Here is a 12,108-nt window from a genome sequence, read left to right as displayed (position 1 = left end):
TTCTATGAGATAAATACTATTATCCTTATTTTATTTTATTTTACTTATTTTTTTAAACATTTTTTTAAATCTTTATTTATTTTTGAGAGAGAGAGACAGAGTGCGAGCGGGGGAGGAACAGAGAGAGAGGGAGACACAGAATCCAAAGCAGGCTCCAGGCTCCGAGCTGTCAGCACAGAGCCCAATGCAAGGCTCAAACTCATGAACCGTGAGATCATGACCTGAGCTGAAGTCGGCCACTTAACCAACTGAGCCACCCAGGTGCCCCTATTGTCCTTATTTTAAAAGCTGAGAAAACGTCGGGTGTCTGGCTGGCTCAGTAGGTACAGCATGAGACTCGGATCTTGCAGTGATGAGTTCAAGTCCCACGTTGGGCTAAATAAATAAATAAATAAACAAACAAACAAACAAATAAATAAATAAAAGCTGAGGAAAGGGAGGCACAAAGAGGTTACCCAACTTGTCCAACGTCACACAATTAGCAAGCAGCACAGTTGGAATTAGGACCTCAGACAGACTCCACCAAAAGAGCACACAATTTGAAAACAAAGTGCTCTTCAACAAATGGTGAGGTGGGGGACACCTCAGTCAGTAAAGCATCTGACTTTGGCTCACACCATGATTTCACAGTTCGTGAGTTTCAGCCCCATGTTGGGCTCTGTGCTGACAGTTCAGAGCCTAGAGCCTACTCTGGATTCTGTGTCTGCCCCTTCTCACTCACACTCCGTGTCTCTCTCTCTCTCAAAATAAACAAACATTAAAAAATTTTTTTTTTAAATATGGTGCTGGGACCGCCTGGGTGGCTCAGTTGGTTAAGTGTCCAACTTTGGCTCAGGTCATGACCTCACAGCTCGTAAGTTCGAGCCCTGCGTCATTGGGCTCTGTGGTGACAGCTCAGAGCCTGGAGCCTGCTTGGAATTCTGTGTCTCTGGCTCTCTAGACCCCTCTCCCACTCGTGCTCTCTTTGTCTCAAAAATAAATTAAAACATTAAAAACACTGGTTTGTTTTTTTTTTTAATTGATGCTGGGATAATTGGTTATACATAGGAAAAAAAAAATGAAACTGGACCCTACCTCACATCACACACAAGAGTCAATTCCAGATAGATTAGAGATCTAAACATCAAAGGAAAAACAGTGAAGATTCAAGAAGATAATATAAAGAATAATTTCAAAATCTTGCAGGAAGATTGATAAATTTGACTTTATTAAAATTCAGAACCTCTTTTAACAAAAGAGAGAAAGATTTATGGGGCATCTGAGTGGCTCAGTCGGTTAAGCATCTGACTTCAGCTCAGGTCATGATCTCGCTGTTTGAGCCCCATGTTGGGCTCTGTGCTGACAGCTCAGAGCCTAGAACCTGTTTCACATTCTCTCTCTCTCTCTCTCTCTCTCTCTCTCTCTCTGCCTCTCCCCTGCTCACACTCTCTCTCTCAACAAACATTAAAAACATTTTTTTAAAAATGAGCAACTGGGAAATGATCTCTATGATACATGTAACCAACAAAGGATTACTAATCAGAAAATATAAAGAAATCTTTCTAAAAAGACAACCCAATGAGAATATGCCAAAACAAGCATGGTCTGAGTTGTGAAAACCTGTTACTACCACATTTGCCGCACAGCAGACCCCCGAACAGACCTTGGGATCACTGACTGATATAAAATATTCAGGGGTCTATGTCATACTGCAGATATACAGAGCATGGGTGAGCCAGCCGGAAGGACAAAGTCAAAATGGTTATTCTCCATTATATAAGAACTAGAAATGACAAAACAGAAGTTGAACATCCAATCTTCAGACACTGATCAGAGATTGGCAAGCATCTTTGGTAAAGAGACAGACAATAAATATTTTCAGCTTTGAAAACTATATATTCTCTGTAAAACTACTCAACTCTGCCTTTGGTAGAGTGAAAGCAGCCAAAGACAATATGTAAATGAGTAACTCTACCAGATTTGACACTGACCATAGTTTGGTGACCCCTGATGTAGACAGTTGTGGTTTTCCTACACTCTAGGAATACTTTCCCTGCTTCTTATGTCTGCTGACACTTACCTTTGATTTCTTTAAACAAAAACTGTACCACACTTGCCAGCTTTGCAATGGTTTCCAGAAGTCTGTTATTCTATCCCCAAAAATCATCTCCCTTATTACCTGTGACAATTCTCACTTCATTTTCCTTTCATCCCTTTTTTAACTTGACAGCCACCATCCCAATCTAAAATATTCCTTCTCTCTTACCATGTGCAATATTATCAACACCTAAAAATTCTAACTTTGCTCAAAGCTGACTGCCTCTGCCTTAACTAGGCCCTCATTACTTCTTCCCTGCTCTCCAGTCCACTCTTCATCCACTTGTCTCCTAAAAATTAATCCTAATCATACATTCTCCTCCTTGGAAATGTTGAATGCCTCCCTATCAGCTAAAGATTCAGTCCTTTAATAAAGTCCTTTACAAGCAGGACAACCAAACAACATTTCCATCTCATCTTTAACCACTTGATCCACACACATACTGTGCTTCAGCCACATTCAATTGTATTCCCTGAAAGTGCATGCCTTACATAGAAAGCTCTTCTCTCCAACTCTCCATCTGGCAAACTCCTCCACCTTTCAGGACACATCTCAAGTATCTCCCTTCACAAAACCTTCCCTGATTCTTAGAACCGAAATGTGCCCACCTCTTGTGTTTTTACAACTTTTGATACTCCTTTGGCATTCACCATCCTGAAATAGCATTGTTGGTACGTTCATTTCTCTCACGAGACTGAATATCTGAAATGAAAAGATCCTGCTTTAAAGACCTTTCAATCCTCAGAGCCTGGCATAATAACGCTTGACGTGTCTTAGTGCACAGTAATTGTCTGCTGAATGGAAGACATGCTTGGTGGTAGCGGAAGGGTTTCTTAACCTGGGGTTCATAGATGGGATTCACAGGTAGAATTCAGAGGGGTCTGTGAACTTGGATAGGGAGAAAAAGAAAAATTACTTCCTTATTTTCACTAACTTCTAATTGAAAGTTACAATTTTCTTCAAAAATGAATTGTAGGCAACACACTACTCTAGTATTAGCAGTATCTGTCACTCTGTCAGTTATCACAGATACCTTTACATCATATTACAATTGTTGCTGATATCTTAAAGTATTATTTATGCTCATCGTGTTTAAAATTTGTAATTATCAGACCTGTCACTAGATCTGATTTCTTAATGTATTGATAAAGTATATCCATACTATTTTATAATTTGTATATTTTGGTATTTCAATACAATGGCTTTCTCTATAATCCAGTGTATTTTGTTTAATGCAATTAAAACTATTATTTTGGGAGGGGTTATTATTATTCTGAGCAGCTTCCCTAGATGCCCACTAGTTAGGTCTTCATGCATTAGAAAGACTCAGAATAAATTAATCTTGATACTGTATGTATGTATTGTGTATACTCATTGAACATAGAAAATCTTACTACTATAAACATCTTCATAACCTTTTTGATTTTATGGGAGCCCTGGGTCTACTATCTCATGATAGATGTGCATGAAATTTGCATGACAGAACTATTCCATAACCCATATGAACTTTGAATTCCTCTCTATCTTGATCAAACTTTAATTGAAGTTTGATCATGATACAGATCTTGGGTGTACATGATTGTTCACTATCTTTTTAGGCTTTCTATGTCCCTTTCCTACATAATAAACACCTAGAACAGAAGGAGCATCTCTTAAAACTCCAAGTTCAAAGTCAAAAGGGTCCTGAAGATAACTTCTTTGCACAAATGGAGGTGGGCTAGAAATTATCAAATAGCTGGTTACCTATCCTTCTTTGTATCCCCTTTCAGTCTTTGTACTGACAAACTATCAAAACAAAACCCATTAACAGTTCTTCGATACATGCTGCTGAGCTTGCCTTAACACTTTTCTCACAGCTAACAAATTCCTTTAAGTCAGTCTGTTGAATAAGGAGGCAGCAGACCTCCTCTTCCAGGAACCTGTAAGATCTGGAGGAGTCAACTTTACCTTTCTAGGTCTCAGCTAAAATCATTACATGACCCGAAATTGTTACATGATCTCTAAGACCCTTGTAGTTTCTACACACTGATTTTTCTTCACCATTCTTACTGGCCTCAAGGCCTTTCTGATGACCTCCCCAGGTGACCCTGCTCTTAAAACAGTGGGCTGTCCTCTTCCTGGGAAGACACCTTGGGTCACCACCCACAAACAGACTGGTCCCTCCTTTTAAAGACACAAACTCCATTAAGTTGATGGAGGCTCTTTCTTCTTGCCAACCAGCTCCACGCTGGGCACCCCATTTGCTGACCAACTCCTGCACCCAAACCTCAGTCTCTCTTTTCCCTCTTCCTCATAAAAGTCTTCCTATTTTCTGTTGCTCTCCCCAACTGGGAGTAGAATATGCTAGGAGAACATATGTCCTCAGTCTCTTGGGAGTCATACGGGACTTGCAATTCGCACCCGCGACTCTGAGAACTGTCCAAGTCTGATAGTCGCACCGGCCTCCAAAGGGCCCCCATTTCTAATATTCCTAATCAACACTCCACCCCCGCCCTCCACAAAGAACTGTCCCTGCTCTGACAGCCTGAGCTCGGACCCCACGCCCCTCTGGGTCCTACCGGTCCTGGGGTCCGGAACACGAATAGCCTAACCCAACTCCAGTCCTGGCCTCCAGCCCCACGGACCCCGATCCAGTTCCGTTTGGACTCAGTGTCTCTTCTCCTCGACCCCGGCCACGACCCCACGTTCGGCTCCCGCCAGTTCCTCGGGCCTGGAGCGCCACCCTGTGCAGACCCCGGCCGGCCCTGCACTCCCTCAGCGCCCCAGACCCCGCGTCTCGCACCCTCCCCAACCCCGGCCGGCCCCCGCTCCCTCCAGCACCCCCGCCCGCAGGCCCGGGGCCCGCTCCCCAACATGGCGACGGGGACACGAGCGCCGCGGGCGGGGCGGCTCCGGGCCGGGCCCGCACAGGAGCCGTCTTCCACTGCCGGCCGGCGCCATTTTCCCGCGCCGGGCCCGGGCGGCGCCTCCTTCCCGCGGAGCCAGCGGGGCCGGGACCCCAGACGCCCGGCGGGCCCACCCCTTACGGGCCCGCGTCGCCGTCACCTCACCTGAGCGCGGCCCCAGCCCTCCCGGGCGGGCCTCGGAGCACCGGCCCGGGCCGTGCGTGCCCGCCGCCCTCCGTCTGTCCGTCCGTCCGTCCTCGCGTGCGTCCGTCTGTCCGGCCGTCGGCGCCCGGCCGCCCGCAGCCCGACCCGGCAAGGGCCTCAGGGAGCCGGCGGGGAGGGGGATGGGCCGGACCGGGCCGGGGAGGGAGGGGGAGGGAGGGAGAGAGGGTGGGAGAGCGGGAGGGGGCGGGGCGGGCGGGGGCGGGCCCTGATCACGTGGCCAAACGTCCCCGAGAGCGCGAGGCGGAGCGCGCGCCCGCTCACTTGGGTACAGAGCTTAGTGCATGGGTTGGGTGATTCTCTGTCTCCTGGCGCTGTTATATCGTCAGTGGCTTTTGCCTCCACTTTGGAGTCAGTGTACAGCCCTATAGGAGCCCTCTGGCCCTAGTGCCCTTGGGCAAGTCAACTTTCCAAGCCTCAGTTTACATATCTGAAATATGGGGATAATAATAGTGCTTGCAAAGAGGAAATGAGAGAAGACATGAAAAGCACTTGGCACAGTGCCTGACACATAGTGTTTAATAACACTAACGGTGATAAAGATAATCTTTAGCCTTAATTATTAATTTGCCTGTAAGCCCCTCTCTACTTTTTTCCCATCACCACCATCCTTGCAAGCTCATTAGGTGCAAGGGAATGTGGCTCCTCCCCTCTCCCCAAATGTAGAGAGGCCTCCCAGCACTGGACTTGATGTCTATCATAAAGGCCTGGATTCAGATCTGTTTTTCACACTTGATAGTTATGTAACTTTCTTTGCCTGTAACCTCAACTTCCTCATCTGTAAAATGGGAGTTAAGGAGTCTGTCATGAGCATCACAGAAGATAGAAGATGATCCAGTGGATTGTAAATTGATTGCATATTGGTCAGACATACTGGTTTCATCTAAGAATAGGAGTCAGGAGTACTTTCATTCCATTGAGCACACACTGTATGCTTGGATTGGTGCAGTAGTCACCTAAGGCCTTTTCACATCCTTCCTGGTTCACCTTCAATGAACCACTCTCCTGTCAGAGTAATGTTTCTAAGTCAAATTTTATCATGTCTCTCCCCTATTTAAAACTATTTGAGGGGCACTTGGGTGGCTCAGTGGGTTGAGTGTCTCACTTCAGCTTGGGTCATGATCTCATGGTTTGTGGGTTCAAGCCCTGCATCTGGCTCACTGCTGTCGGTGCAGAGCCTGCTTTGGATCCTCTGTCCCCCTCTCTCTCTGACCTTAACCTGCTTGTGCTCTCTCTCTCTCTCTCAAAAATAAATATTTTTTTAAGAAATTAAAAAACAGGGGCGCCTGGGTGGCTCAGTCGGTTAAGCCTCCGACTTCAGCTCAGGTCACGATCTCACGGTCCGTGAGTTCGAGCCCCGCGTCGGGCTCTGTGCTGACAGCTCGCAGCCTGGAGCCTGCTTCGGATTCTGTGTCTCCCTCTCTCTCTGCCCCTCCCCCGTTCATGCTCTGTCTCTCTCTGTCTCAAAAATAAATAAACGTTAAAAAAAAATTAAAAAAAAAAGAAATTAAAAAACAAAACTATTTGATGGCCCACATTGCTGTTAAGCTAAAGGCCAAATAGGTGTCTTCACTGTCGCCTGCCTTTGCCCCATCTCCAGACTTATCTTAGGGCCTTCTTATTCTCTCTCTGGGCTGTAATTACAGTGATCTTCTTCATACATTGTACTTCCTTCCTACTCAGGACCCTTGAACATGCTGATCCCTCTGCCTGAAATGCTCTGGTTGCTTAGGTAATTCATGACTCTTCAGCTCCCAGCTCAAACATCACAACCTCAAGGACTCCTTCCCTGACCACTCCCCAGACAGATTCTCTTATTTGTCCTCAATAAGGATGCACTAGGTTATATATTCCTTGTCTTCACCACTAGACTGTAGACTCCATAAGGAGGGGACTTTATCCATCTTGTTTACCTTAGCATATAGCACAGTGCTAGGCACAGAGGAGGTGCTTAATAAATATCTGTTGTGTTTGTGAATCCTGAATACAGCGCTAGGTGTGGGGACCAAGAGGACAAAGAAAAATAAAGAGAACCACAGATGGCCACAAGGAGGCACCTCAGGTCATTGAGCCTATGAAATTAACAGCAGAAGGTCTTATAAGATCCTGGGGAAAAAATTTTTTTAAAGCTTTTTCTTCTAACTTTTACAAAGTGAGGTATAATTTACATACAGCAAAATGCAAACATCTTAAGTATAATAAATGTTTACCTGTGTTCTCATGTTACCACCACCCAGATCAAGTTACAGAACTATCAACCCAGAAAGTTCCCTTTTGTCTCCTCCTCTATGTCCCCTCCCAGTCAATACTTGCTCTTCCAGAGACACCACTATTTTGACATCTAGCAACTTAGAGCCACTTTGACAGTTCTTAAACTTCATACAAACATATATGCATATATTCTTTTATGTTAGCCTAGAAATCTGACACAGCCAAAGAGTGACTCCTTGTATAATGATACAATTCATTAATTACTTGATTAATGAATTAATCTGAAAGAAACTAGTAAAAGTTCCCACCAGAAGCCAGCCCAGAGGCTGAGATGACATCATCCACAAACCTCCAAGTCTTAGAACAATTTCTAGAGGTAAGAAAGTTCTGAAAGATTCTAGAAACTCAACATCAACAAAAATCCAATTTAAAAATGTGCAGAGATGCCTGGGTGGCTCAGTTGATTAAGTGTCTGACTCTTGATTTGGGCTCAGGTCATGATCTTGAGGTTTGTGGGTTCAAGCCCTATATGGGGTCCATGCACTCAGTGTGGAGCCTGCTTGGGATTCCCTCTCTCTGCCCCTCCCCTGTTTGCATGCTCTGTCTGTCTCTGTCTCTGTCTCCCTCTCTCAAATTAAAAAACAAACAAACAAACTTAAAAAATTAAGAAAGAAAGTAGAATTGCCCAGGGCTAGCAGAAAAGGGAAATGGAGAGTTACTGTTTAATGGGTACAGAGTTTCAGTTGGGGAAGATGAAAGAGTTCTGGAGATGGATGATGGTGATGGTTGCACAACAATGAATGTACCTAATGCCACAGAGCTGTACACTTAAAAATAATTAAAATGGTGAAAATCGTTATGTATTTTACCACAATCAAAAAAAAAAAAAAACAAAAAAAAACATTCCAGAATCTGAGCCACTATCCTCATTTTTACCTTGTTTTCCATGTCCTTAAACTGAAGGTTCTAAGTTTTCCTGAGGTTAGCAAGTATTCAGGGAGGTAGGATCCAGAGACCCACTTGGGCACCTACCTATCCTGCAGGTGAAAATACAAGCATGGGCAACATAAGTATTTGTTGCCCACAGGTAGTTAGCAAAGGGACAGAAACAGGCCATGAACTGGCACTAAGTATAGCACAGTGATCACAAGTTTGGGCTCTGAAACCAAAATACCCAATACTTGTTACTACAAAATCAGCTGGCATTTATTAGCTATGTGACATTGGGAAAATTCAACCTTCTTGTTATACAGATGAGGAAACTGGGACCAAAAGGAGTAAAATGTCTTTTCCAACAGGGTCCAAAGTATTTTCTCCTTTGTTTCTTAAGCCTTACATGGCATTTTTATTTTGTTTTGTGTCCCTAATAGACCATAAGCTCCTCAAAGAAGGTATTTTTGTAATATCACAACTTGTAATATAAATTAACTTTTTTGTACTTCAGTTGCCTCATCTGTAAGATGCAGATAATAAGGGCACCTTATAGATGAGGAGCCGATGATTAAATGAATTAGTAGATATAAAATGTTCCGAAGACTACCTAGGACTTATGACAGCTTCAACAAGTGCCAGATTCAGAGGCCTCTGGAGAGGATGCAAGACTGTTTCACAGAATGCTTTGAGCAAGAAAAGCAATCCTATGACATCCAGGATTGTTCTGGATTCAGATTTGGGTAAAGCAAGAGCAAATCAATGGTTCTTTAATATGAACAGATTGATTAGCATTTATTGAACTTTTGCTTTCACATTTTAGTCCAAGTGGCTTAAGCTTTCGCAGTGAATACTTCAACCATGTCTTTAAGAACAATATCGAACAGGAATAAAAAGAACAAAACCACCTAGAGAATGTCAACATTCTACTGTCTGCGGGGTTCATCACAACAGTGCCAAACAACATTACCACATTCAGTTGAGCAAGTTGTGTCTTGCAAGAGGACATCACATCTAAGTGGGTGCTGGTCACTGGTTAACACTGTAATTCATAACTTTATTGTGATAATTTACCAGTAGATGGCAGTAAAGTGCCTTGTTACTACAAAATCAGCTCAACAATTCCAGACAACCAGAAATAAAGGTCCCTTGAAGAGGAGTCACTTCTACTTTGCATAAAGGCTTGATATGGGCAAGCAATGGCTTGCTATTAGGAAAAAAACATTGAAAATGGAAATAGAGTGATAACTACACAATTGAAAAAAATCAAAGAGTATCAAGAAGTGACCAAAAAGAGATAAATATTCTTAGGACTTAAAAACCTATTTTTAAAAGTATTCTGAAATTATTAAAGTATAACATAAAAACATAAAAATACACAAGTCGTAAGTGTAAATCCTGATGCATTTTCACAAAATGAACAACACTTGTCTACCCAACACCTAAATCAACAAGTAGAACATTACCAGCTCCACAAAAGCTCCCTTTCTAATCATTACCCATGCCTCTGAGTGTAAACAGTATACCAACACCTAATTCCACAGATGAGGCACGCCAGGTGTTAAACTTTATATAAATGAAATCGTATAGAGTGTACTCTTTTGAGTCTGGTTTCTTACATTCAATTTTATGTTTTTGAGATTCATCTATATTATTGCCTATGGTTGGGGTTTGTCCTTTTCATTGCTGTCCCTTTCATTTTATTATTTGAGTATATCACAATTTATCCATTCTACTGGTGGTGAAATTCTACTTCAGGTCAATTTTTTTAAATACTACTCTGAATATTCTTATACATCTTTGGATGAACATGTGTACAATTTTCTGCTGGATATATACCTAGGACTAAGATTGCTGGGTCATAGAATTTACATGTTCAGCCCTAGTGTATATTGCCAAATCATGTTTTTTAAAAACCGTTTTATTGAGATATAATTCACATACCAAACAATTCGCTCATTTAAAGCATACAATTCAATGCTTTTTAGTACAGTCACAGGTGCAACCATCACCACAGTCAATTTTTAGAATATTTATATCACCTCAGAAAGAAAATCTGTACCATTTAGATATTGTCCTCTTCCCAAGGCCCCATTCCCCTATCCTTAAGCAACCCCTAATTTGCCTTCCATCTCTATAGATTTGCCTATTCTGGCTATTTCATATAAATATTGGTCACAATATGTGACCTTTTGTGTTTGGCTTCTTTTACTCAGCATGTTTTCAAGGTTCATTCATGTTGTAGCATGTATCAGATTTCATTCCTTTTTTATGGCTGAATAATATTCCATCATATGAATATACCACATTTGTCTTACCTATTCATCCATTGCTGGACATTTGGGTTGTTTTCACCTTTTGCCTTTTGTGAATAATGCTGTTATGAACATTCATGCACAAATTTTTGTTTGAACACCTGTTTTCAATTCTTTGGGGCATATATCTGGGAGTGGAATTGCTGGGTCATATGGTAATTCTAATTATTAAAGAAATGCCACACTGTTTTCCACAGCAGCTGCACCTTTACATTCTCACTAGTAAAATATGAAGGTTCCAATTTCTCCATATCCTCACCAACACTTACTTCCTTTTTAAAAAATGATTTTAAAAATATTATAATTATAGCCAACCTAGTGAGCATGAAGTGGTATTTCATTGTGGTTTTGATCTGAATTTCCCTAGTGACTTATATTAAACATCTTATCATGAACTTATTGGCCATTTGAATATCTTCCTTAGAGAAATGTCTGGTCAAGTTCTTTGCCCAACTTTTCACTGGGTTGTTGAACTGGAAGTGTGCTTTATATATTCTGGGGACTAGACCTTTATCAGATCTATGATTGCAAATATTTCTCTCATTTTGGGGGTTGTCTTTTTACTCTCTTGGTACTATCCTTTGATGCTCAAAAGTTCTTAATTTTGATGCATTTCAATGTATCTCTTTTTTTCTTTTGTTGCTTGTGCTTTTGGTGTCATATCTAAGAATCATGGCCAAATCTAAGTCATCAGGATTTACTCCTATGTTTCTAAGACTTGTCTGTTTTTTGCTTTTATATTTAGGTCTTGATCCATTGTGAGTTACTATTTGTATGTGACATGGGGTAAAGGTCAAATTTCATTCTTTTGCATGTGGATATTCAATTGCACTAGCACTGTTTGTTGAAAAGATTCTTTGTCCATTGAATGATCTTGGCACACTTGTCAAAAATTCAGTTGATCATAGGGCCACCTGGGTGGCTTAGTCAGTTGAGCATCCAATTCTTTTTTTTTTTAATTTTTAAAAATGTTTTTATTTATTTTTGAGACAGAGAGAGACAGAGCATGAGCAGGACAGGGGCAGAGAGAGAGGGAGACACAGAATCCAAAGCAGGCTCCAGGCTCCGAGCTGTCAGCACAGAGCCCGACGCGGGGCTCAAACTCACAGACCGTGAGATCATGACCTGAGCCGAAGTCGGAAGCTCAACCGACTGAGACACCCAGGCGCCCCGAGCATCCAACTCTTGATTTCAGCTCAGGTCATATCCCAGGGTCTTGGGCTCAAGCCCCGTATCAGGCTCTACACTGAGCATGGGCCCTATTTAAGATTCTCTCTCTCTTTCCCTCTGTCCCCTTCCCTGCTCATTCTCTCTTTCTCCAAAAACAAAAAAATAAAAATTAAAAGAATCAATTGATCATAGATATATAGGTTTATTTCTAGATTTTCAATTCCATTCCAATTATGTTCAGCCTCATGTCAGTACCACACTGTTTTGATTACTGTTAACTTTGTAGTATGTTTTTTTC

General features: G+C 42.2%; 1 protein-coding gene across 9 annotated transcripts in view; it reads right to left on the bottom strand.

The window, feature by feature from the left end:
• The window catches only part of NCOA6 (nuclear receptor coactivator 6), a 107,714-nt gene extending 102,388 nt beyond the window's left edge, over positions 1-5,326 (bottom strand). For all 9 annotated transcript variants that reach the window (XM_042980548.1, XM_042980550.1, XM_042980552.1 and 6 more), the window contains exon 1: positions 5,128-5,326. The gene's annotated coding sequence lies outside the window, so the exon portion shown is untranslated. The remainder of the gene's footprint in view (positions 1-5,127) is intronic.
• Between the last annotated feature and the right edge of the window lie 6,782 nt (positions 5,327-12,108).

The sequence above is a fragment of the Panthera tigris genome, chromosome A3 (assembly GCF_018350195.1).
Source record: "Panthera tigris isolate Pti1 chromosome A3, P.tigris_Pti1_mat1.1, whole genome shotgun sequence".
Classification (NCBI taxonomy): Eukaryota; Metazoa; Chordata; class Mammalia; order Carnivora; family Felidae; genus Panthera; species Panthera tigris.
The sequence above is the reverse complement of the archived record's forward strand: the minus strand, read 5'-3'. Positions and strand labels throughout refer to the sequence as shown.